A 27,994-nucleotide genomic window follows, 5' to 3' on the forward strand; every position below is an offset into this window, starting at 1 on the left:
TAATAGCTAATATGTCCCATATACAATAGAAAATCAAATGTCATACCAAGAGCCAGAAAAATCACAACACAAATAAGAAAAGACAATCAATAGACAACAAGACTGAGATGAACCAGATACTGTAATTTTCTAATAAGAATTTTAAATCAGCCATCACAAAGATGCTTCAACAAAAAAATAATAAATTCTCTTAAAACAAATGAAAAAATAGAAAATCTCAGCAAAAAAAAATAGAATTTATGAAAAGGAAATAAATAGAAATTGTAGAAATGAAAAACACAATAAACAAATTTTTTAAAAACCTCTCACATTCAGTGAGTCTCTCCAGGGCTCAAAATTAGAGTGGAGATGACAGAAGATAGAATTAGTGAAATTGGAAACAGATCAATAGAATTTACCCAAACTGAACAACAGAGAGACATTGTGCTGAAAAAATGGAGAGTTTCAGTGGCCTGTGAGACAATAAAACAAGAGCTAGCATTTGTATCATCAGAGTCCCAAAAGGAGAGGAGAGAGAGAGAGGGACTGGAAAGTATTCAAAGAAATAATGGCTGAAAACTCCCCAAATTTGGCAAAAGATATAAACATAGAGATTCAATAAGCTTAGTGAACCCAGAATAGGATAAACCTAACTGCATATGAAACATTCTCCAGAATATACAATACGTTAGATCACAAAACAAGTCTGAATTAATTTTAAAAGGTTGAAATCATACAAAGTACTCTCTCTGACCATAATGGAATGAAAGGAGAAACTAATACAAGAAAAACTGGAAAATATACAAATATCTGAAAACGAAACAACACACTTTAAATAGCCAGTGAGTCAAAGGAAAAAATCACAAGTGAAATTTTAAAATACTTTGAAATGTATGAAAATGAAAACACAACATACCAAAAATTATAGTGATGCAGTGGAAGCAGTGCTCGGAGAGGAAACTTATTGCTGTAAATACCTATACTAGAAAATAATAAAGATCTCAAGTCAATAGCATAACTTTCCACCTTAAGTAATTAGAAAAAGAAGAGAAAACTAAACCCAAAGCTAGCAGAAGTTAGGAAATGATAAAGATTGACTAGACATAAACAAAAGAGAAAACAGGAAAACAAAGGAGAATCAATGAAATCAAAACCGGTTCTTTGAAAAGATAAACAACTTTGAAAAACTTACATTGACTAAGATAAAAAAGAAAGACTAGATATGAAGCTAGAAATCAACTACATAAAGAAAAGTGGGAAATGAGCAAACACATTGAGACTAAACAACATGTTACTAAAAAACCAATGGGTCAATGATGAAATCAAAGGGGAAATCAGAAAACACCTTGAGACAAATGAAAATGGAAATACAACTTTCCAAAATCTATGGGATGCAGCAAAAGCAGTTCTAAGGGTGAAGTTTAGAGTGACACAGGCCTTCCTCAAGAAACAAGAAAAATCTCAAATAAACAACCTACCCTATCACCTAAAAGAAGAACAAGCAAAGCCCAAAGTCAGCAGAAGAAAGGAAATAATAAAGACCAGAAAGGAAATAAATAAAATAAAGCTAAAAAACAATAGAAAAGATCAATAAAACCAAGAAGTGGTTTTTTGAAAAGATAAACAAAATTGATAAACCTTTAGTCAGGCTTATCAAGAGAGAGGACCCAAATAAACAAAATAAGAAATGAAAAAGGAGAAATAACAACCGATACCACAGAGATACAAAAAAATCATAAGAGAATACTATGAATAGTTATATGCCAACAAACTTCACAACCTAGAAGAAATGAACAAACTTCTAGAAACATACTATCTGACAAGACTGAATCAAGAAGAAACAGACAATTCGAACATACCAATTACTAGAATTGAAATTGAATTTGTAATTTTAAAATGCCCAGCAAACAAAAGTCCAGGACCAGGTGGCTTCACAGGGGAATTTTACCAAACTTATAAAGAAGCACTAATATCTATCCTTCTCAAACTATTCCAAAAAACTGAAGAGGAGGGAACACTCCCAACTTCATTCTACTAGGGCACCATTACCCTGACACCAAAATTCAAGTAGTCTTTTTTACAGAAAATGGCAATCTGATTCAAAATACAGAAAACAAGAGATCTAAAATTGGCAAAATGATATTGAAAAAAAAGAAAAAAGTTGGAGGATTTATATTACTCAGTTTAAAAGGTTTTTATAAATCTACAGTAATAAAACACTTTTACTGGCATAAAGACATATAGTTCAATGGAATAATTTTGAAAGTTCAGAAATAATCTCTTACATTTATGATTAATTTTTTACAAAGATGCTAAAGCAATTCAATGGGGAAAGGATAGTTTTCTCAACAAATGGTGCTGGGAAGAGTGACATCAGCAAAATGCCCGAATAAGATGTCCCTTGCTCATATCCCCCCCTCAACAACAACAATTTGGCATCCACCCACAGACAAGAGTGCTTCTGTGGGAGCTGTAGAATCCAACACCATACACCAAGGGACCTGAGAGTGTATTTGCCCATTTGTGCATTGGGTAATAGGCATATAGACCTTGGTCCTGATTGCGGACCCTACAGTGGCCCCTGAACTGGCACCAGTCCCTCTCAGCCATAGTTTATAGGCTCTTGGAATACACTGTGTTAGACAATCATGCATAGAAAGGGAGCCTTCATGGAAGTCCATGAGTGCAGGAGTCCAGCAGAGAAGTTCCAACACACTGTTAGAGAAAAAAAAAAAATGAGTTTGGATGCACTGGAGAGGTTAAGAGGAACAGTTTGACTTTACCTGTGTCCCCTCTCTCCTAAGGCAGCACAATTTAGTGCCAAGAGAGACTTTCTCAGCTTGTGATTTCTCCCATGGGGGAATGTGAGACCATGTGAGTAACTGTCCAGCTTCTCCAGCTGTGTCGGATGCTGCCAAAGAGGCCCATTTCTCTCTTGCTGCATCCAGAGCACTGAGATGTTAATTTGATGACTGCAGGGGAGGGGGAAGGAGGAAGCTGGGAGAGCAGCAGATAGGACTCTCAGAGGGCATTAAACGGGAACAGATTCTACTAACTACATTGCAGACTCCATTAAGAAGTCTGACTATGAAACACTGGTGAAACCTGACTTGCTGATCTCCCCCAATGAAACACAGGCACCTCCAGCACTCCACACGCCTCATGTACACAATCCCCCACCCTGTGGCCAGCTCCCTGGGTGTACGCCTGAATGTGGCAAGAGCAAGCCTGGCAGATGGCTAGTGAGCACATAAAGAAAGATGGCCCAAATGTGTGAGCCAGGGAGAGACCACAAACTTCAGATTTAGCACCGCCCTTGAGAAAGCAAAGGGAGGATGTCAGCACTCAGCCTGGTATGTTGCAGAATTAAAAGAAAGCATATATGCTCAATATTCTGTGACAGAGGGAGCAAGAAGTGTGGAGCAGGCATATCCATAGAAGGTCTGAGAAAAATTCACAATCACTAGCAGAGCAGACGGAAGGTATTTCTCTCCCAAAGACAGTCAGAAAGACTGGAGGAGGTGACAGCTACTTCCTATGTGAAGACAGAAATGCAAGACTTCAAGGAGCATGAAAAATAAAGGTAACATGACACCACCAAAGGATCACAATTATCTTCCAGTAACTGACATAAAAGACATGGAGATTTGTGATTTATTTGATAAAGAATTCAAAATAGCTGCTTTATGAGCTACAAGAAAACACAGAGAGACAATTCAATGAAATCAGGAAAACAAAATGAACAAAATGAGAAGTTTAACAGAGACAGAAATAATAAAAAAGAACCAAACAGAAATTCTCGAGCTGAATAGTACAGTGAATGAAATGAAAAATGCAATAAAGAGAATCAACAGCAGAATGGATCAAAGAAGAAAGAATCTGTAAGTTGGAAGACAGGACCTTTGAAATTATCCAGTCAGAGAATAAAGAAAAAACAATGGAAAGAGTAAAGAAACACTATGTGATTGATACAAAATCATTTTTAAAAATCTGCATATTATTGGAGTCATGGGAGAAAAGAGGGAGAAGGGAGTAGAAAGCTTATTTAAAGAAATAACAGCTGAAAACTTCCCAAATCTGGGGAGAGATTTGAACATCCAACTTCATGAAGTTCAACTGTCCCCAAATAAACTCAACTGAAAGAGATCTTCTGCAAGACATATTATAATAAAACAGTCAAAAATCAAAGACAAAGAGAGAATCTTAAAAGCAGCAAGAGAAAAGAAGCTTGTAACTTACAAGAAAACCGTCATAAGCCTATCAGAGGATTTCTCAGTAGAACCATACAGGCCGGGAGAGAGTGGAATGATATACTCAAAGTGCTCAAAGGAAAAAAAAACAACAAAAACTGCCAACCACGAATACTCTATCTGGCAAAGTTGTCCTTCCGAAATGAAGGAGAGTTAAAAAATTTTCCCAGACAAAAGCTGAGGGAATTCATCACCACTAGACCTGCCTTACAAAAAGTGGTGAAAGGAGTTCTTCAAACTGAAATTAAAGGACAATAATCAGTGACATGAAAACATATGCAAATACACAACACACTGGTAAAGGTAAGTATATGCTCAAATTCAGATACTTTAATGTTTTAATATGACAGTGTGTTAACCACTTAACTCTAGTATAAAGGTTAAAGGACAAAATATTTAAAATAAACCATAGCTACAATAACTGGTTAATGACTACACAATAAAAAAGAGGTAAATTGTGAAAGCAGTAACATAAAAAAGGTGGGGAGTAAAACGATAGAGTTTTTGTATGCAATTAAAGTTAAATTTTTATCAGTGTAAAATAACTATTATAAGATGTTTTATGTAAGCCTCATGGTAACAACAAAGTAAAAACCTAAAGCAGATTCACAAAAGATAATGAGAAGGAATCAAAGCATACCACTACATAAAATTATCAGTTCACAAAGGAAGGTGGCAAGAGAGGAAAAAAGCAACAAGGGAACTACAAAACAGCTAGAAAACAATTAATAGGACAGCAATAGTAAGTCCTTACCTATCAATAATTGCATTAAATGTAAATTGATTAAATTCTTCAATCAAAAGGCAGAGAGTGGCTGGCTGGACAAAAAAACAAGACCCAACTACATGCTACCTACAAGAGACTCAGCTTAGCTTTAAGGACACGCATAGGCTCAAAGTGAAGGGATGCAAAAAGATATTCCATGCAAGTGGAAACCAAAAGAGCACAGGAATAGAATACTTATACCAGGCGAAATATACTTTAACTCAAAAGCTGTGACAAGACATGAAGAAGGTCATTATATAATGATAAAGGGGTCAATTCATCAAGGGTACATAATAAGCATAAATATATATGCACACAACATTGGAGCACCCAAATATATTAAGCAAATGCTAACAGATCTAAAAGGAGAAATAGACAAAAATACAAAAATACTAGGGGACTTCCATACCCCACTTTCAACAATGGATAGATCATACAGATGAAAATCAATAAGGAAACATTGAACTTGACCAAATGAACCTTACAGACATATACAGAATATTCCATCCAAGAGCAGCAGAATAAATATTCTTCTCAAGTACACACTTGAGGATAGATCATATGATAGGTCATAAAACAAGTATTAGCAAATTTGAGAAGACTGAAATCATACCAAATATCTTTTCCAACCACAATGGTATGAAACTAGAAATCAAGAAGGAAAACTGGAAAATTCACAAATAGGTGGAAATTAAACAACACACTCCTGAACAGCCAATTGGTCAAAGAAAACAAAAGAGAAACTTGAAATCTTGAAGAAAATGAAAATGAAAACACAGCATACCAAAACTTGTGGAATGCAGCAAGAGCATTTCTAAGAAGGAAGTTTATAGCAATAAACACATACATTAAGCAGAAAGAAAGATCTCAAACAAACATCCTAACTTTTCACCTCAAGGAACTAGAAAAAGAAAAACAAACTAAACCGAAAGTTAGCAAAAGAAAAGAGATAACAAACATCAGGAAAGAAACGAATGAAATAGAGACCAGAAAAGACCAACATACCTAAGAGTTGGTTTTTTGAAAAGATAGCAAAATTTACAAACTTTTAGCTAGACTAAGAAAAAGAGAAGATGCAAATAAGTAAAATGAGAAATGAAAGAGGAGACATTACAACTGATACCACAGAGATACAAAGGACCGTAATAGAAAACTATGAATAACTGTATGCCAACAAATTGGATAGCCTAGAAGAAATGGATAAATTCTCAGAAACATCCAACATACCACGAATGAATCATGAAGAAATACAAACTATGAGCAGACCAATTACAAATAAGGACATTGAATTGGTATTCAAAAACCTCCCAAAAAGAAAAGCTCAGAACAAGATGATTTCATGGTGAATTTCACCAAACATTTAATATTTCATCCATATTCCTGGATGAATATATTTGTAAAAATTATCAACAAAATATTAACAAACCTGACCAAAGTCATATTAATCAAAACAGTATGGTACTAGCATGAAAACAGACAAATAGACCAATGGAACACAACTGAGAGCCCAGAAATATGTTCAACAAATATTTGACAAGGGAGCCAAGAATACTCAATGGGAAAAGGGCAGTTTCTTCAATAAATGGTGTTGGGAAAACTGGATAACCACATGCAGAAGAATGAAGTTGGAACCTTATCTTATACCACTCACAAAAATTAACTCAAAATGGATTAAACACTTAAACATAAGACCTGAAACCATAAACCTGCTAGAAAAAAACATAGGGGTAAAGCTACTTGATACTGATCTTGGCAAAGAATTTTTGGATACGATACCAAAAGCACAAGCAACAAAAACAAAAATAATTAAGTGGTACTACACCAAGCTTAAAAGCTTCTGCACAGCAAAAGAAACAATCAACCAAATGAAAAGGCAACTTATGGAATGGGAGAATGTCTTTGCAAACCTTATATCTGATTTGGGATTAATATCCAATATATATATAAGAAACTCATATAACTCAACAGCAAAACAAAAACAAAAACACACAAATAATGTGATTTTAAAATGAGCAGAGGAACTGAGTAGACATTTTTTCCACAGAAGACATGCACATGGCCAACAGGTACATGAAAAGATGCTCAACATCGCCAATTGCCAGGGAAATGCAAATCAAAACCACAATGAGATATCACCTCACACCTCACAGTGGCTATTATCAAAAAGACAAGAGATTACAAGTGTTAGCAAGGATTTGGAGAAAAAGGAACCCTTGTGCACTGTTGGTGGGAATATAAATTGGTACAGCACCATGGAAAACAGCAAGGAGGTTCCTCAAAAAAAGTAAAAATAGAACTACCATATGATCCATCAACCCACTTCTGAGTCTACATCCAAAGAAAACGAAATTAGGATCTTGAAGAGATACCTGCACTCCTATGTTCATTGTAGCATTATGCACAACAGCCAAGATATGGAAGCAACCTAGGTGTCTTGTCTATAGATGAATGGATAAAGAAGATGTGGTGTGTGTGTGTATGTATATATATATACATACACAATGGAATATTATTAGACCATGGGAAAGAAGGAAATCATGCCATTTGTGACAACATGGATGAACCTTGAGGGCATTATGCTAAATGAAATAAGTCAGACAGAGAAAGACAAATACTGTATGCTATCACTTATATGTGAAATCTAAAAAAGCTGAACTCAGAAACAAAGAATAGAATGGTGTTTGCCAGAGGTTGGGGGCAGGGGGAAATAGGGAAATGTTGGTCAAAGAATATAAGGTTCCAGTTGTAAGATGAATAAATTCTGGAGAGCTAACTACAGCAGGGTGACTATAGTTCATGATACTATCTTATATACTAGAAAGTTGCTAAGAGAGTAGATCTTAAATGTTCTCACCATAAATAAGAAATGGTAATTATGCAAGGTGATGGATGTGTTCACTACTCCTACTGTGGTAATTATTTTCAATATGTAAGTGTATCAAATCATCACATTGTACACCTTAAACGTACACACCGTTATATGTCAATACTACCTCAATAGAGCTGGAAAAAAATGGTGCTGGGACAACTGGAAATCCACATGCAAAAAGACAAATTCAGACCCTTACTTCATACTATACAAAAAGTTAACTCATAACAGATCTTAACGCTACATGTAATAGCTAAAACTATATATAATGTTTTTTGGAAAAAAAAAACAGATTCATATCTTCATATCCTAGGGTTAGGCAATGAGCTCTTGGATACAACACTAAAAACCCAATCCACAAAAAGAAAAAAAATGATAAATTGTACTTTGTCAACCTCAGTAGAGCTGCACTTCAGAAGAGTAAGAAGAAACAAGCCACCCACTGGTAAAATATTTGCAAATCATATATCTGATAAGGGTTTGTATCTTAAATATAAAAAGAATTTATATGACTAAATAGCAAAAGGACAAATAAGCCAACCAAAATTGATCAAACATTTTAATAGTTTTTCACTGATGACAATATATGAATATCCAATAAGCACATAAAAAGAAACTTATCTTTACTCATTAGGGAAATACAAATCTACACCACTTCACACCCACTAGAATATGATTATAATCAAAATGACAAACAACAAGAAGTGTTTATGAGGATGTGGAGAAATTGAAACTCTTTTACATTGTAGGTGGAAATGTAAAATGAAGCAGCCATTTTGGAAAAGAGTTTAGCAGTTTATTAAATGGCTAAACATAAATTTACCATATGACTGTACCCCTAGGAATTTACTCAAGATAAATGAAAACATACGTCCTTACAAAGACTTGACGAATGTCTACAACAGCATTATTCTTAATAGCCAAAAGCTGAAAACAGCCCAAATGCCTATCAATCTGTGAATGTTTGCAACCTGAATCATATCCATGCAAAATGCTGTTCAGCAATAAAAAGATCTCAGGATTGTTAAATGTTACAACATAGATAAATCTCATAAACACTATGCTAGTAAAAAAAAAAAAAAAAAAACCAGACACAGAAGAATACATACTGTATTATACAATTTATAGAAAGGACCTTAAAAGGCTAAAAGGCAAGACTACAGAGATTGAAAGTAGATTAATGGTTGTCTGGGGCTGGGATGAGAATGGAGATTGAGTGCAAATGGGCACATGGGATTTGGGGGGTGTGTGTGAAGAAATGTTCTAAACTTTGATTTTGGTGATGGTTGCATAACTGTAAATTTATTAAAAACCACTGATTGGACACTTAAAATCAGTGAATTTCATGGTAAGTAAATGATACCTCAAAAGTATTAAAGCAAGAACAACATGAAACTCAAAGAAGGCAAAAGGAAGGAAAAAGAGTAGAAATCATTATCGTTGATAACATAATACTAAAAAAATCAATAAAACTAAAAGCTGGTTCTTTGATAAGGTCAATAAAATTGATAAACCTCTGGCCAGACTGATCAAGAACAAAAGAGAGAACACACGAAATACCAATATCAGGAATAAAAGAGGGGCTATTGCTACAGACCCTTTAGGGTTTATGGGATAATAAGTAAATATTATAATCAACTCTATGCTCAGAAGTAGTATTCAATCCCATTTTTTGCTTGTGTACTCAAGACTTGCATAGCCAGCCCCCATCTTGATTATTGTCCCAACAGTTAGCCTTGATTCCCTTCTCTTTTCTCACTAAGAAATTCCCCAAAGTTTGTAATCTAATGTCCTCTTAAGAGTTTCTACCAGCTCTTTATTCCAGAGACTTCTCAGAACCTCCAGCAACTGTCCGGTTAATTCAAACTAGTTTTCAACCTGAACCATATCAGTGTTTTAGTTATATTGTGTCAGGGAAAGTTGTTTTCAGCTTTTGTGAGAGTGAGAAAGAATTGTGTTTCCAGGGGCCTCCTCTAAGAAGTAAAGATTCTGAGAAGGATCCCTTGTTGAAGACCTAGTTTGGGAAGTGATCATGCAATATGGGGCTTAGACAGAGATATAAATTGGTCATCTATTAACAGAGATGAGTGAAAAGTCCTGAAGATGCAGTGGACATAGGGAAAAGAATGAGGCTACCAGTGGATGATATTTAATATGTGGAATTAGGTGAGTGAAACTGATACAGGGTTCATCTCTAGTTTTTAGGTTCTTTGCCACAGAATTGAAAAAACAGAAGTTTCTGCTATCACCCAGAGATCAGAAAACTGTAGCAAACTCCATGAATCCTCTGCATTTCCGAGGCAGATGACTGATAAGGGAAAGCAGAAGCCCCTGCAAAACCCATGTTCACCAAAACCAATGTATAAGCCACTGTAGCTGGGGAAAAAATGGCTTCTGCTTCCCCTGCACCTTCCAAGTCTCATAAGAGGTCATCTTTTTAGCTGAACACATAAAAACATGGACATTCCTGCTGACAAGGAGGTCGAGGTCTAGGAAAAAAATATATTTTCCAGGTCTCCAGCCACTGAGATTCAGGGGAGAAAAATAGAAATGACTGGGAATGAATGTTCATTGCAAGGAAAACACAATACCTCTTTCAAAGCATTTTGGGAGATACAGTCACATGCAAATATGGGTTCATTTTGACAAGAGCTTACCTTACAGTGCACGCACCTAGTATCTAGCTTATTTGTTTCCTTGTTTTAATATGAACTCTTTAAAATAAGTTTATTACATTGGATATTTAAAATAAGCAGATTTTTTCTCAATGTTTTGGACATTTGAGATAAGTTAGCTAACACAAGCACAGGTTTTGAAGCGTGAAAGGACTGAGTTAAACCCTAGTGTGGCACCTTCCTAGCTGTGTGACTGGGAGAAAAAGTTATCGTTTTTTGAATCTTAATTTCTTGACATTAGTCAAATTGTAATAAAAACACCTATGCCACAGGGGGTTTTGTGATAATTAGCAGTAAGATTGCCTCCTATTCACTGCTTTGCTGAGGGAGATATTCCTGTGCTTTGGTTATGGGGATGGCCAAACACATGACACTCGACACCGAACAGATGAAATCAACAGTAGTTTATCAGTCACCTATATCCACAACCTGGGGGAGAAGGACACCTCATGCCATGCAGGGCCACACAGCGGTTGCACTTGGGAACAGAGTAGACAACTAGTGTCGTGTAAAGCAGGTTTTGTAGTATTAAGAGGCTGAGGTGCCCCTGTTTCCCATGGGAGGATTTGATTGGCTTGTTTGAATAATTCCTTAGGCATTCAGGGAAGTGAAACCTGCTACTCAGGGATAAGCAGGAACTGTGCCTGGTCATCCTGATAAGGAAGGCTGTTTGATTAAAGGACCTTATCCATGGTACAGCTGGGGAGGGGAACTCGTGCTTAGGTCATTCAACAGCCTCCTAATTTCACCACATGTCAAGGCAATACATAATACTGAGCCTAAATTTTTGGTCTTAACACCACATACCCGTAAAGTGTCTGTCATATGGTTGGAATTTTTAAATAGGCATCTTGGTAATTGCAAAAACAGACAAATTTTTTTTAAGTTGACGATGATTCCCTCTAAGATGTACGTTGATATTGAAAGCTATCAGATTAAAGCAAAAGGGAAGCTCATAAACTAAACATCTAATTGATATCATCTCCTACAGAACATTACTGTAATTTGGGAAAACTGAAATACAGCTACTTATTGGAAAAAATGGTCCTGAAATACACAACCTGAAATAAAATAAAATGAAAGGAAAAAGTTGTTTTCCTTCCAGACAGATTCCAAAAAATAATGCCTGAATCAGAGCCTGTGGTCATAACCTCTCTACCATTGGTGCCTGCTAATGAGGCATCACTCCAGAATAGGTTGATTGTACAGAAAGGCACTTAAAAGCGTCTACAAATGAACAGGAAATGCAAGCCATTCTACTTACTGACCGTACATTATGAGACCAAAAGGATAGTTGTGTGAGTTTTTTTTTGTTTTTTTGTTTTTTTTTTTTCAATCTCAGGAACCTGTGAGATTTCTGAAGCTGCTTGGTGACTCTGGGAAGTATGTGCACCCTATGTGGGGACCGGTCCCATGGAGCCTCTGCCTGATAGCATACACTATGCTACTGGTAAGGAAACAATCTTTTCTCCTAGTCTTGTTTGGTGTGTTGACTTAAAAAACTATATCCACAACGTGAGAGTTGCAAGTTAAGTTTTATTTGGGGCAAAATGAGGACTGCATCCCAGGAGATAGCATTTCCAACAGCTCTGAGAAACTGCTCCAAGGAGGCGAGGGGAGGACCCAGGATGTATAGGAGTTTTGCAACAAAGGACAGGTAGTCGGGAATGTCAAAAGATTATTGTTAATTAAAGAAAACCAGACACCTCAAGTTAAGGAATTTAGCGCTTTTCTATGTATGGGAAGATGTAAGAGTCTGGGCTCACTGAAATCATTCCTTTGATATGCACCTCAGCTGTCTGGGGCCAGTATCTGGACACATCTTGAGTTTCCTCAGGGCTCACCGCAGGGAGTGGCTGCAGTCTGATGGCTGCTAGATGGCAGGTATTCTTTTCAGCCCTGAATTTCCTTGGCTCATTGGCTCACGTTGCAGGGCTGCAATCATTGTTGACTGTGACATCCTTTGTTTGTTGATATGGCAGGAAATATTCCATTTCTCAGTGTCCCTGGGGGCAAGAAGAACATCCTCCCTAACTTCAGGGTGAAAATTACTATATCAGGGAAAGCTTCAGGGTGTGAATTACTATATGAGTCTAAAGGTACCATGTAGAAGTGCTTGCACTATGTACCAGACTCCGTGCCAGATGTGCCGCCAAATTCTGTCACTATCCTACCAGACTTGAAGTGTAACTCATATGATGCCTGTTTAATTAGGAGCTATAACTCAGAAAGGTCAGATAACTGAGAGTTAAGGTGTGCCACACAGAACCCGGTCAGTCTATAGTTTTCTGACCTACATGTTATAAATTATTGTTCATATGTTAATTTTTAAATTTGTCTCTAGGGAAAGGCCCATACAGGAATATTCTGGTAAATATGTTAGTTATTGCTGATAAAGAGTGAATTCAATTCAGGAGTTGGTTAAGGAAAGTGGTAATGATCTTGTTTCATTGTTACACAGAAAGCAGTTATTTTTCTCACTATTATAGCACCTGTGGGCCGAGCCCAGTGTTAGGCACTCTCCCACTGTTATCCCAGTAAGCCTTCAGAGCATTCCTTCAGTGCAGTTATTCTCATTCTCAGTTTACAGTGAGGAAATTACGATGCTGACTGTTTAACTGCCTGCCCCATTGTAGTGGTATGCCGGAGCTGGCTCACACTGGCTCTTGAGAACTGATTGTATGCATCCCTCCCTTGAAATTGGTTATGGTGGATTATTTCCACCACAGAAATCAGAAAACTCTACAAAATATGTACTCCCAGGCCTCTCCTTCTTCCCTTGATGGTTTTTAAACATTTACCAGCATACCACTGACCACGTTAAGTTCCAATGTTGCAGGAGGGGGTACCCCTTCCAGGGCCTGAGAGTGGCCTCTTGTCTAACACTCAGAAATGAATTGTATGAGGAGACACATGTGCTGACAAAGCAAGAGACTTTATTGGAAGGGGCACCCGGGCGGAGAGCAGCAGGGTAAGGGAACCCAGGAGAACTTCTCTGCCACGTGGCACACAGTCTTGGGTTTCATGATAATGGGGTTAGTTTCCGGGTTGTCTCTGGCCAATCATTCTGACTCGGGGTCCTTCCTGGTGGTGAGCGCAACCGCCCAGCCAAGATGGATTCCAGCGAGGAGGATTCTGGGAGGATGGTAGGACAGACTGACTGGCGTCTCCTCTCCTTTTCACCTTTCCCGTATTCTTCTGGTTGGTGGTGGCTTGTTAGTTCCGTGTCCCTTACCAGGATCTCCTGTCATAAAATTACTCATGCAAATTGTTACTGTCTTTGCCTGGCCAGGGCAGGCAGTTTCAGTCAGTGTTTCCCCTAACACCAACTCTAGTTTTTTCAGCTACTAACTATTTGACCTTGGATAAGTTGCTTATCCTGAGCTTCACTTTCCTTATATCTAAACTCAGTAATTAATTGTCTGTATTGTCTATGTTGTTTTGTGGATTTAACAGTTTGTATTCCCTTGGATTTGGGGGTAAATTAAGTCAGTTCCTGGAATATAGTTAACATCCTATAAATAACAGTGATTTTTCAACTTTCTCTAGAAAAATCTATCATCAAAAAGAGTTTGAGAAAAGACTTTGAGCATTTAGTGGATATGGCATGCTAAAGCCATGAGGAAGAGACTGTATTACAGAGGAGGAGCACCTGAAGCACTCATTTGCCAAGTATCTGTCAGAACCACTTTCTTTAAAATGGATATTAATGGTATGCTACCTGCTAATCTCCTCCTTCCTGAGCCAAGGAAGTGCCCTTTTCCACAAAATATTAGAATGACTTGGGGCTGTCTGAATGATGACTGTTGAGATAGAACAAAACAAAAATCAATTCACATTTTCTTACAGGAACAATTAATAATTTCAGATAAAATACTCCCAAAAGGATAGATCACAGTGTTATTTACCATAGCATTTTGTGTTTGTTTTCAGTAGGACTTGGTCCCTGCCATAATTCCAGAAATGTAACTCTGTGGCCTAAGCCTTAATTACGTTATACACTGAACGTTGCTTAAAGTAGCAAAAAATTAAGAATTTTTTGAAATTTTTCTTATTTTCCGTAAGTCTTATTTATTCGTTTAAGGATTTGGAAATAAATTTTATTTTTTAAATAAATAAATGTATAAGTATTCAGTAAGCATCTCTGATGTATCTAGATATGTTCAAATAGAATAACTAGGATGTATATACGACACATACACACATATAAACTGACACATAAACTGAACTCTATTAGATGTTTGGCTGGCAAAGGAGTTTTATTAAAACCTTTGTAATGAATGAATTTATTGCAGCATTCATCATAACTATAAAAACTGAAAACAAAAACAACTTACTGCCTACGAATTACAGACCTTTATATTTTTTAATGTGCAAATACACACATATTAAAAGCAGCAAGGGAAAAACAACAAATAACACACAAGAGAATCCCCATAAGGTTAACAGCTGCTCTTTCAGCAGAAACTCTGCAAGCCAGAAGGGAATGGCAGAACATATTTAAAGTGATGAAGGAGAAAAAGCTACAACCAAGATTACTCTACCCAGCAAGGATCTCATTCAGATTTGATGGAGAAATTAAAACCTTTACAGACAAGCAAAAGCTGAGAGACTTCAGCACCACCAAACCAGCTTTACAACAAATGCTAAAGGAACTTCTCTAGGCAAGAAACACAAGAGAAGGAAAACACCTACAATAACAAACCCAAAACATTTAAGAAAATGGGAATAGGAACATACATATCGATAATTACCTTCAATGTAAATGGATTAAATGCTCCCACCAAAAGACACAGACTGGCTGAATGGATACAAAAACAAGGCCCATATATATGCTGTCTACAAGAAACCCCCTTCAGACCTAGGGACACATACAGACTGAAAGTGAGGGGATGGAAAAAGATATTCCATGCAAATGGAAATCAAAAGAAAGCTGGAGTAGCAATTCTCATATCAGACAAAATAGACTTTAAAATAAAGACTATTACAAGAGACAAAGAAGGACACTATATAATGATCAAGGGATCGATGCAAGAAGAAGATATAACAATTGTAAATATTTATGCACCCAACATAGGAGCACCTCAGTACATAAGGCAAATATTAACAGCCATAAAAGAGGAAATCGACAGTAACACAATTATACTAGGGGACTTTAACACCCCACTTTCACCAGTGGACAGATCATCCAAAATGAAAATAAATAAGGAAACACAAGCTTTAAATGATACATTAAACAAGATGGACTTAATTGATATTTATAGGACATTCCACCCAAAAACAACAGAATACACATTTTTCTCAAGTGCTCATGGAACATTCTCCCGGAAACATCATATCTTGGGTCAGAAATCAAGCCTTGGTAAATTTAAGAAAATTGAAATCGTATCAAGTATCTTTTCCGACCACAACGCTATGAGACTAGATATCAATTCCAGGAAAACATCTGTAAAAATTACAAACACATGGAGGCTACACAATACACTACTTAATAACGAAGTGATCACTGAAGAAATCAAAGGGGAAATCAAAAAATACCTATAAACAAATGACAATGGAGACACGACGATCCAAAACCTATGGGACGCAGCAAAAGCAGTGCTAAGAGGTAAGTTTATAGCAATACAAGCCTACCTCAAGAAACAGGAAACATCTCGAATAAACAACCTAACCTTGCACCTACAGCAATTAGAGAAAGAAGAACAAAAAAACCCTAAAGTTGGCAGCAGGAAAGAAATCATGAAGATCAGATCAGAAATAAATGAAAAAGAAATGAAGGAAACAATAGCAAAGATCAATAAAACCAAAAGCTGGTTCTTTCAGAATATAAACAAAATTGATAAACCATTAGCCAGACTCATCAAGAAAAAAAGGGAGAACACTCAAATCAATAGAATTAGAAATGAAAAAGGAGAAGTAACAACTGACACTACAGAAATACAAAGGATCATGAGAGATTACTACAAGCAACTCTATGCCAATAAAATGGAAAACCTGGAAGAAATGGACACATTCTTCGAAAAGCACAACCTTCCGAGACTGAACCAGGAAGAAGTAGAAAATATAAACAGACCAATCACAAGCACTGAAATTGAGATCATGATCAAAAATCTTCCAACAAACAAAAGCCCAGGACCAGATGGCTTCACAGGCGAATTCTATCAAACATTTAGAGAAGAGCTAACACCTATCCTTCTCAAACTCTTCCAAAATATAGCAGAGGGAGAAAAACTCCCAAACTCATTCTACGAGGCCACCATCACCCTGATACCAAAACCAGACAAAGATGTCACAAAGAAAGAAAACTACAGGCCAATATCACTGATGAACATAGATGCAAAAATCCTCAACAAAATACTAGCAAACAGAATCCAACAGCACATTAAAAGGATCATACACTATGATCAAGTGGGGTTTATCCCAGGAATGCAAGGCTTCTTCAGTATATGCAAATCAATCAATGTGATACACCATATTAACAAATTGAAGGAGAAAAACCATACGATCGTCTCAATAGATGCAGAGAAAGCTTTTGACAAATTTCAACACCCATTTATGATAAAAACCCTCCAAAAAGTAGGCATAGAGGGAACTTTCCTCAACATAATAAAGGCCATATATGACAAACACACAGCCAACATCATCCTCAATGGTGAAAACTGAAACCATTTCCACTAAGATCAGGAACAAGACAAGGTTGCACACTCTCACCACTATTATTCAACATAATTTTGGAAGTTTTAGCCACAGCAATGAGAGAAGAAAAAGAAATAAAAGGAATCCTAATTGGAAAAGAAGAAGTAAAGCTGTCACTGTTTGCAGATGACATGATACTATTCATAGAGAATCCTAAAGATGTTACCAGAAAACTACTAGAGCTAATCAATGAATTTGGTAAGGTAGCAGGATACAAAATTAATGCACAGATATCTCTTGCATTCCTATACACTAATGATGAAATATCTGAAAGTGAAATTAAGAAAACACTCTCATTTACCATTGCAACAAAAAAGCATAAGATATCTAGGAATAAACCTACCTAAGGAGACAAAGACCTGTATGCAGAAAATTATAAGACACTGATGAAAGAAATTAAAGATGATACAAATAGATGCAGAGATATACAATGCGCTTGGACTGGAAGAATCAACATTGTGAAAATGACTCTGTTACCCAAAGCAATCTACAGATTCAATGCAATCCCTATCAAATTACCACTCACATTTTTCACAGAACTAGAACAAAAAATTTCACAATTTGTATGGAAACAGAAAAGACCCCGAATAGCCAAAGCAATCTTGAGAAAGAAAAACGGAGCTGGAGGAATCAGGCTCTCTGACTTCAGACTATACTACAAAGCTACAGTAATCAAGACAGTATGGTACTAGCACAAAAACAGAAATATAGATCAATGGAAAAGGATAGAAAGCCCAGAGATAAACCCACGCACCTATGTTCACCTTATCTTTGCTAAAGGTGGCAAGCATATACAGTGGAGAAAAGACAGCCTCTTCAATAAGTGGTGCTGGGAAAACTGGACAGCTACGTGTAAAAGAATGAATTTAGAACACTCCCTAACACCATACACAAAAATAAACTCAAATGGATTAAAGACCTAAATGTAAGGCCAGACACTATAAAACTCTTAGAGGAAAACATAGGCAGAACACTCTATGATATAAATCACAGCAAGATCCTCTTTGACCCACCCCCTAGGGAAATGGAAATAAAAACAAAAATAAACAAATGGGACCTAATGAAACTTAAAAGCTTTTGCACAGCAAAGGAAACCATAAACAAGACACAAAGACAACCCTCAGAATGGGAGAAAATATTTGCAAATGAAGCAATTGCCAAAGGATTAATCTCCAAAATTTACAAGCAGCTCATGCAGCTTAATATCAAAAAAACGAACAACCCAATCCCAAAATGGGCAGAAGACCTAAATAGACATTTCTCCAAAGAAGATATACAGATTGCCAACAAACACAAGAAAGAATGCTCGACATCATTAATCATTAGAGAAATGCAAATCAAAACTACAATGAGATATCATCTCACACCGGTCAGAATGGCTATCATCAAAAAATCTACAAACAACAAATGCTGGAGAGGGTGTGGAGAAAAGGGAACCCTCTTGCCCTGTTGGTGGGAATGTAAATTGATACAGCCACTATGGAGAACAGTATGGAGGTTCCTTCAAAAACTAAAAATAGAACTGCCATACGACCCAGCAATCCCACTACTGGGCATATACCCTGAGAAAACCATAATTCCAAAAGAGTCATGTACCAAAATGTTCATTGTAGCTCTATTTACAATAGCCAGGACATAGAAGCAACCTAAGTGTCCATCAGCAGATGAATGGATAAAGAAGTTGTGGCACATATATACTATGGAATATTACTCAGCCATAAAAAGAAACGAAATTGAGTTACTTTTAGTGAGGTGGATGGACCTAGAGTCTGTCATATAGAGTGAAGGAAGTCAGAAAGAAAAAAACAAATACCGTACGCTAACACATATATATGGAATCTTAAAAAAGAAGGTCATGAAGAACCTTGGGGCAAGACGAGAATAAAGACGCAGACCTACTAGAGAATGGACTTGAGGATATGGGGAGGGGGAAGGGTAAGCTGGGACAAAGTGAGAGAGTGGCATGGACATATATACACTACTAAACGTAAAATAGATAGCTAGTGGGAAGCAGCCGCATAGCACAGGGAGATCAGCTCGGTGCTTTGTGACCACCTAGTGGGGGGATAGGGAGGGTGGGAGGGAGGGAGACGCAAGAGGGAAGAGATATGGGGACATATGTATATGTATAACTCTTTCACTTTGTTATACAGCAGAAACTAACACACCATGTAAAGCAATTATACTCCAATAAAGATGTTAAAAAAGAAAAAAGAATTAGTATGTTGGTGGAGGTCATCAAGAGGACGTGACCAACTGCTGACTCTCAAGCCGGACCTGGGCAATCAGAGGCTCCTCATCCCCTCTCCAATCCTTGGAATGTACCTTCAGTCCACCATTCTCAAAGCTGGAGCCGTTTTCAAGGACACAGCCTTGAGACAGTAATGTGATGTTGAGACCATCTGGTTGGTATATGTGACCGAACCCCATTAAGGCCTCTATGTAAACTTTCAAGATTCTGGCAAGCAGGTATGGAGATCTACTGTCTTGCAGCTGCTCAAGACAAGCCTGAAATGTAAGTCCCTTGTGGGGAATTCCCTGGCAGTCCAGTAATTAGAATTCTGTGCTTTCACTGCCAAGGGTCTGGGTTCAATCCCTGGTTGGGGAACTGAGATCCCACAAGCCACATGGTGCGGCCAAATAAATAAATAAAGACTTAAATGTTAAAGGCCAATATTTTCTGAAAATAATGTAAGTTCTTTGCTTATTAAACTGCCACCTACCTATCTGGAGCGGTCTGCCTCTTTCTTCCATCTCTCCTTGCCCTTCATGCACAGGGGCCAGTTTGTGAGCCAACAGAGTGACATGACAAAGTTTTTAAAATGTGTTCTCAAAAATAATTCCTTTAGTTCTAAAGATTTTTAGTAGTATGCCCCATAGGTTTTTGTTCCAATTCCTGAATTTAATTTTTTTCCATTTTTGTACAGATGATGGATCCCACTGTGTTCCTTCAGAGCTACCAAAGGGTTGACTGGGTGGAACATTTTTCAAGGAGTAAGGACACTTGGTGGTAGAGATTCTGGGAAGATGGTGGCGTCAGAAGCAATATAGGTTTTTGATCTCTCCAAACACTCACATAAAAACAGAGCAACTAGAGAGCAAAAGCAAAATGCATGAATAATATTTTCAACAAATCTAGGTTATAAGATATCCCCTCAGCCTCCAAAATTCAAGTGGATGAGGACAAACCACTAAAAGTTGCATTACTTACATGGTACCGGTGTCTGTGCAGGAAGAAAAAGAAGTAACATCACAGCATTTTACTAACTTGATAATAGGAGAACCACAAACTAGCCAGCTCACTGGAAAGAGAAACTGAAACTGGCAGGGTGTCTGCCCTTTTCAATACCAGGTAAGTGCAGGGAGCCCAGCTGAAAAGGCACTAAAGGGGCTGGAAGCATCGTAGCCCCTGCGAACTCTCAAAACTGACACTTCAGGGCTCCCTTCTAGGACAGGAGCCCACCATATGAGAAACCTCTGGAACTGGAATCATGATTCAGTAGGAAATGAATAAGAGAGACTAAGGAAATGAGAAGGTCTAAAACTGTGCTGTATACACACGTCCACACTTGTGGCTATTGAGTACTTGAAATGTGGCTGAGATATGCTGCAGGTGTAAATTACACACCAGCTTTTGAAAACTTAGTAGGAAAAATTTTAAATATCTCATAAATTATTAAGTGAAGTAAGTCAGAAAGAGAAAGACAAATACCATGGGATATCACTTATACGTGGAATCTAAAGTATGACACAAATGAATTTATTTATGAAACAGAAACATACTCACAGACATGGAAAACAAACTTATGGTTACCAAAGGGGAAAGGGGGTAGAGAAGTGATAAACTGGGAGTTTGGGATTAGCCGATTCAAACTACTATGTATAAAATACATAGACAAGGTCCTACTGTACAGCACAGGGAACTATATTCAATATACTGTAATAAACCATAATGGGAAAGAATAGGAAAAAGAGTGTGTATATATATGCATGGCTGAATCGCTCTGCTGTACACCAGAAGCTAACACAGCATTGTATATCAACTACACTTCAATTAAAAATATTTTTTTATCTAAAAAATAAATATCTCAATAATTTTTATATTGATTACATGTTGAAATAATATTTTGGATAGATGAAATTAAATAAATAATTAAATGTGTTTCTTTAGGTACTTTTAAATGTGACTACTAGAAAATGCTATTACATGTGTGGCTAGCATTATATTTCTACTGGACAGAACTCCATATTACTGAAGTTTGAGATGCCTTTTCGACATCTCAAGTGGAAAAGTCAATTAGGTAGCTGGATATACGTGACTGGAGTACAAGGGAATAGATGGGAGTGGATATACAATATTTTGATTCACCAGCCTAAAACAATACTCAAAGATGTGAGACTAGATGGAATCACCTAGGAAGTAAATGTGTATAGGGAAAAAGGGCAAAAAAGGCAAAAAAAAAAAAAAAAACACGGAGGCCTTGGGCAATCCAACACTTAGAGGTGTGGAAAATGAGAGAGGTCTAGGAGAATGTGGGGTGGACATAAAGAGAACAGTCTTCAAAGATTAAAGAAGAACATATATAAAGGAAAAGGGAATGATTAACTGTGTCAAATGCTGCCAAAAGGTGAAATGCTGCCAAAAGGTGAATTAAGATGAAATCTAGGGCTTCCCTGGTGGCGCAGTGGTTAAGAATCCACCTGCCAATGCAGGGGACACAGGTTCGAGCCCTGGTCCAGGAAGATCCCACGTGCCGAGGAGCAACAAAGCCCGTGTGCCACAACTACTGAGCCCGCACTCTAGAGCCAGCGAGCCACAACTACTGAAGTCCCGCACGCCTAGAGCCCGTGCTCTGCAACAAGAGAGGCCACTGCAATGAGAAGCCCGCGCACTGCAACGAAGAGTAGCCCCTGCTCGCCGTAACTGGAGGGAGCCCGTGTGCAGCAACGAAGACCCAACACAGCCAAAAATAAATAAATAAAATTAAAAAAAAAAAGCTTCATGATGTTGGGTTTGGCAATGATTTCTAGGATTTGACACTAAAAACACAAGCAACAAAAGTGAAAATAGATAAATTGGATTACATCAAAATGAAAACTTTCTGCATCAAAGGACACAGTTTAAATAGAGTGAAAAGGCAACCTATGGGAGAAAGTATTTGCCAATCATATATCTGAAAAGAGGCTAACTTCCAGAACATATAAAGAACCCCTACAACTCAATAACAAGAAAACTGATTTTAAAAATGGGCAAAGGACTTGAATAGACATTTCTCCAAAGAAGATATACAAATGGCCAACAAGCATACGAAAAGATGCTCAACACCACTAATCAGTAAGGAAATGCAAATCAAAACCACAGTGAGATATCACCCCACATTTCTTAGGATGGCTGCTATCAAAAAACAAAACAGGGACTTCTTTAGTGGTCCAGTGGTTAAGAATCTGCCTCCCAACGCAGGGGAAGTGGGTTCAATCCCTGGTCGGGGAACTAAGATCCCACAGGCCACAGGGCAACTAAGCCGAAGCACCACAACTGGAGAGAAGCCTGTGCGCTGCAACTAAGACCCGACAAAGCCAAATAAATAAATAAATAAATAAATAAATAAATATTAAAAAAAAAAAAGAGTAGTCAAACCCATAGAAAGAGAAAGTGGAATGTTGATTGCCAGGGACTTCAGGAAGAGAGGAATGGGGAGTTATGGTTTGATGGGACAGAGTTTCAGTTGGAGAAGATGAAAAAATTCTGGAGATGCAATGTGGTGATGGTTGCATTAACAGTGAATGCCATAGAACCGTCCACTTACAAATGGTAAATTTTGTTATATGTATCTTACCACAGTTAACGAAAAAAAATTTAAAGTGTACTGGGAATTCCCTTGTGGGCCAGTGGTTAGGACTGCCAAGGGCCCAGGTGCTATCCCTGGTCGGGGAACTAAGATCCCACATATTGCACAGCCAAAAAAAAAAAAAAAAAGATGAAATCTAGGAAGTGTCCACTGGATTTTGCAGAATGAAGGTCTGCTATGTGATGACATTTGATACCTTCATAGGGAGGGTCCAGAGAAGGAAGAAATGCTTATGGTCAATAGCAGCTATGTAAATTTTAGTATGGTGGGCTTGAGTTAAGGACATTGGATTGAGGTCCACTCCCAAACAGATCAAATGCCCAGGAGATGCACTAAAACATTAACATGCAGTAGAGTGCTGGCATCTCTGATTCAGCCCACTGAATGCTAGCTCACTGCAGGAAGGACCAAACCTAGGACCTGAAATATTGCTTCCCTCAACATCTGAGATATTGAGGGGGCGTTGTATGGTCAGAGCCACTTCCAGGGACAAGATGTGGCTTCCTAAATATATTGATATATCCCTTAGTGTCTCTCATTCTCTGGGGCTGGGCTACAGAGCTAACTATACATACAGGGCAGTCGCTAACATTTGCAGTATGTCTGGCACAAAAGTACAAATGAAGGCCCTTGGTCCATGTCCTTGATCTCTTCCCATTGCCAGCTATGTCCTACACCAAGAGATCGCTCACACCTAACCCAGAGAACACTTCAGCCTACATCTCCAAGCTTTGTCTACCCTTTGCTTCTACAGTGGCCACTTGGCCACCTTTTGGGCCTGAGTTTGTATACTATAGGCCCAGACCTCCCTTCCTTAGGAAGGACCCTGAAAGTAAGGCCTTACAGGACCTGGAAGCAGCCTCGGGGAATAAGGAAACCTAAACGTTTTACACAAATGTTGCAGGGTGTTGGGACCTGGTGAGAACATCCCATAGTCCTTGTGGTCAATGTCCCTAGCTTTGTGGTCTGGATACAGCACGAAGAGGGCCTGAGTGGGAACCTTTATAATGTGGGGCCCAGGAATAGGGTTCTTCTTGGTCAGTACTATGCCAGTACTGGCCACATACCAGAAAAGCAAGGAGAAAAAAAATATGGGAAAGTAGGGAGGAGTTTCCTTTTACTGGTTTGGTTTAAATTTTTTTTCACTCTATTCTTTTAATGTGGTCTCCTACCATGTTTCTACAACTAAACTTCTTAAAAAAACAGCTGAGTTGAGTTTCATCATAGAACCAGCAATATGGTCATGGTGGAAAATGTAGAAGACCATACCACCAGTTATTCCAAAGATGAGATATATGCCCTGATCACAGCATGGTGTATGTCCATCCAGTTGTCTCCAAATATGTCTATATGTGCACACACAAACACACACATACACACTCACCCTCGCATATCTGCTCACACTTAGTCACAATAATTTTTTAAATGGGATTATCCATTAACACAATTTTCACTAAATATACGACCATTTTTACATACTCATTAACCTTGAATCACTCTCCCATACCTTCCCCTCCCCTCTCCCCACAGACCTCAGGAGCCCCTGTTCCCAACACACAAATTTTTTTCTCCCCTAGAAACTGAGACCTTCCCCCTTCTGCTCCTAACTCCTGCTGTTCTCCCCCTTCCTGATCCTGAGTCTTCCTTCTAGCACCCCCGACTCCCATCTGAGGAGGAAATATTCTCCCTATCCATACAGGGTCATGCCCTGCCTCTTTCTTCAACCTGGATATCTCCATCACCCCTCCTTTTCTCTAGCCACCCTGAGTTAAACCCTGCCCCCTTTTCTTGTCCATAGTTGCAAAACACCTATGCAAAGAGCATATATAACATATAAATGGAATTTTCCTGGACAGAACTCCATGTTAGACAGTGGAAATAAATGATTGCTAGGATAATATTTTATTCCCCCTCCCTTGCAATGAGTAAGCTAGTATGCCAACAACTTTCTTAAGTCCTCTAAATAAGACACAGGATTAACCGTTTTTTGGATAATAAAAGAAGCTACAATTTTTAAGTGAAACCAACATTTTAATTTGTTAACTCAAAAATGTCATTATGGAAAGGCAACTTGGAAAAGGGAAATCTCAGAGGCCAAGGCAGGCCTTTTTGGGGGATAAGCGGGGGCTGGAATCAAGTGCCAACAGCAGATAAGTGCTAGGCAGTGCCATTATGGGGAGGGGGGAGGCTTCAAAACTGCCTCTTCAAACAACAACTTCAAAACTGCTCATGATGTTGCTTAATAGCTAGAGCACTTGGAAACCTCACAGTTAACCAGCGGAGTAGGCAGCCCATTCAGGACAGTGGGTGGATGTTGATTTCTTTTGTAGGCCTTATGATTATGCCCATGGAGGATCACAGCATAGGAGATGTAGGAGAGGGAGGCATGCTCCCTATTTCAGCCGGCTCTCCTGAAGAGAGAAGGCTCAGGACCTCAAAATCGGGCAGCAACATGTGCCTAAGGCTAGCAGGGCTAGGAATAGAGATGGAGCTCAGGCCAGGAAACCTAGGAGAACTCCTGCCAGAAAAAGCAGTGGGGGAGGAGGAGAAGGAGGAAAAGGAACTCTCACCATATGGCCCAGGAGGTGAGGGTGAGGAGGCACGCATACGAACTGCATGCCAAACCTGCTGGGAAGCAAGATTTGGGACCTCAGAATCAGAAGAGCTTGAGCTGCTCTGGAAGACTAGCCTTCTTAAGGTGAACCCAGGGGATGAAGGAGGATTCTGGCCATTAAGCCCAGGTGGAGAAGGGTGGCTGCTAGGGGCTGATCTTCCCTGGGTGGCGGGGCTCCAGAGGACAAAGCCTGGAGTCGTGCTGCTGCTTTGGAGGGTAGGGCCTAGCTGGGCGGCACGGCTTCCGAGGGTAGGGCTTGGCCCGGATGCGCGACCGCGGAGAACAGGGCCTGGCGGGCTGGAGTGATTGTCGACGGCAGGGCCTGGACCAGATGCACAGCGGCGGGAAGCACGGCGGCGGCGGCGATGAGCAGGGCCTGGCGGGCTGGAGTGGTTGTCGACGGCAGGGCCTGGCCCAGATGCACGGCGGTGGGAAGCGAGGCCTGGCGCGGAAGCATGGCGGCGGCGATGAGCAGGGCCTCGTGGGCTGGAATGGTTGTCAATGGCAGGGCCTGGCCCAGATGCACGGCGGCGGGAAGCGGGGCCTGGTGCAGAAGCACGACGGCGGCGATCAGCAGGGCCTGGCAGGCTGGAGTGGCTGTCGATGGCAGGGCCTGGCCCAGATGCACGGCGGTGGGAAGCGAGGCCTGGCGCGAAAGCACGGCAGCGGCGATGAGCCCGGCCTGGTGGGCTGGAGTGGTTGTCGGTGGCAGCACCTGGCTCAGATGCACGGCGGCGGGAAGCGAGGCCTGGTGCGGAAGCACGGCAGCGGCGATGAGCAGGGCCTCGTGGGCTGGAATGGTTGTCGATGGCAGCACCTGGCTCAGATGCACGGCGGCGGGAAGCGAGGCCTGGTGCGGAAGCACGGCGGCGGCGATGCGCAGGGCCTCGTGGGCTGGAATGGTTGTCGATGGCAGGGCCTGGCCCAGGTGCACGGCGGCGGGAAGCGGGGCCTGGCGCGGAAGCATGGCGGCGGCGATGAGCAGGGCCTGGCGGGCTGGAGTGGTTGTAGATGGCAGCACCTGGCTCAGATGCACGGCGGCGGGAAGCGAGGCCTGGCGCGGAAGCACGGCGGCGGCGATGAGCAGGGCCTGGAGCAGAAGCACGGTGGCGGCGAAGAGCAGGGCCTGGCGGGCTGGAGTGGCTGTCGATGGCAGCACCTGGCTCAGATGCACGGCGGCGGGAAGCGGGGCCTGGCGCGGAAGCACGACGGCGGCGATCAGCAGGGCCTGGCAGGCTGGAGTGGTTGTCGATGGCAGCACCTGGCTCAGATGCACGGCGGCGGGAAGCGGGGCCTGGCGTGGAAGCACGACGGCGGCGATCAGCAGGGCCTGGCAGGCTGGAGTGGCTGTCGATGGCAGGGCCTGGCCCAGATGCACGGCGGCGGGAAGCGGGGCCTGGCGCGGAAGCATGGCGGCGGCGACGAGCAGGGCCTGGCAGGCTGGAGTGGTTGTCGATGGCAGTACCTGGCTCAGATGCACGGCGGCGGGAAGCGAGGCCTGGCGCGGAAGCACGGCGGCGGCGATGAGCAGGGCCTGGAGCAGAAGCACGGTGGCGGCGAAGAGCAGGGCCTGGCGGGCTGGAGTGGCTGTCGATGGCAGGGCCTGGCCCAGATGCACGGCGGCGGGAAGCGGGGCCTGGTGCGGAAGCACAGCGGCGGCGATGAGCCCGGCCTGGCGGGCTGGAGTGGTTGGTGATGGCAGCGCCAGGCGCGGAAGCACGGCGGCGGCGAGGAGCAGGACCTGGAGCAGAAGCATGGCGGCGACGATGAGCAGGACCTGGAGCAGAAGCACGGCGGCGGCGAAAAGCGGGGCCTGGCTCGGGTGTACAGCAGCGGCGTTGAACAGGGCCTGGCGCTGATGCTTGGCGCTGGAGAGCAGTGCCCGGCCCGGAGAGATGGCAACGAGCTGCGCCTGGTTCGGGGGCACGGTGGTGGTGGCGAGCAGGGCTCTGCTCAGCTGCATGGCTACGATTAGCAGCGCTGGACCCGGATGCGTGGCTACGGAGAGCTAGCCTGGCTGTCTGACTGTGGAGAACGGGAGCCGACGGGGTGGTGCGCCCGCGGCGAGCAGGGCGTTGCACCGATACACGGCTGCGGACAGCAGGGCCAGACTGGGTGGCGCGGCGGCAGAGGGCTGGGCCTGCTCTGACTGCTTGACTGCGGAGAGCAGGGCCTGGTGCTTTAGCCTGGCTTTGGAGGACAGGACCCGGCTGTGATGCGCGGTTCCACAGAGAAACCTGGAAATGGCCGCAGCTGCTGGGCTCAGACCTTGGAGAAGATGGCGGCGAAGACGCTG

The sequence above is a fragment of the Balaenoptera acutorostrata genome, chromosome X (assembly GCF_949987535.1).
Source record: "Balaenoptera acutorostrata chromosome X, mBalAcu1.1, whole genome shotgun sequence".
Taxonomy (NCBI): Eukaryota; Metazoa; Chordata; class Mammalia; order Artiodactyla; family Balaenopteridae; genus Balaenoptera; species Balaenoptera acutorostrata.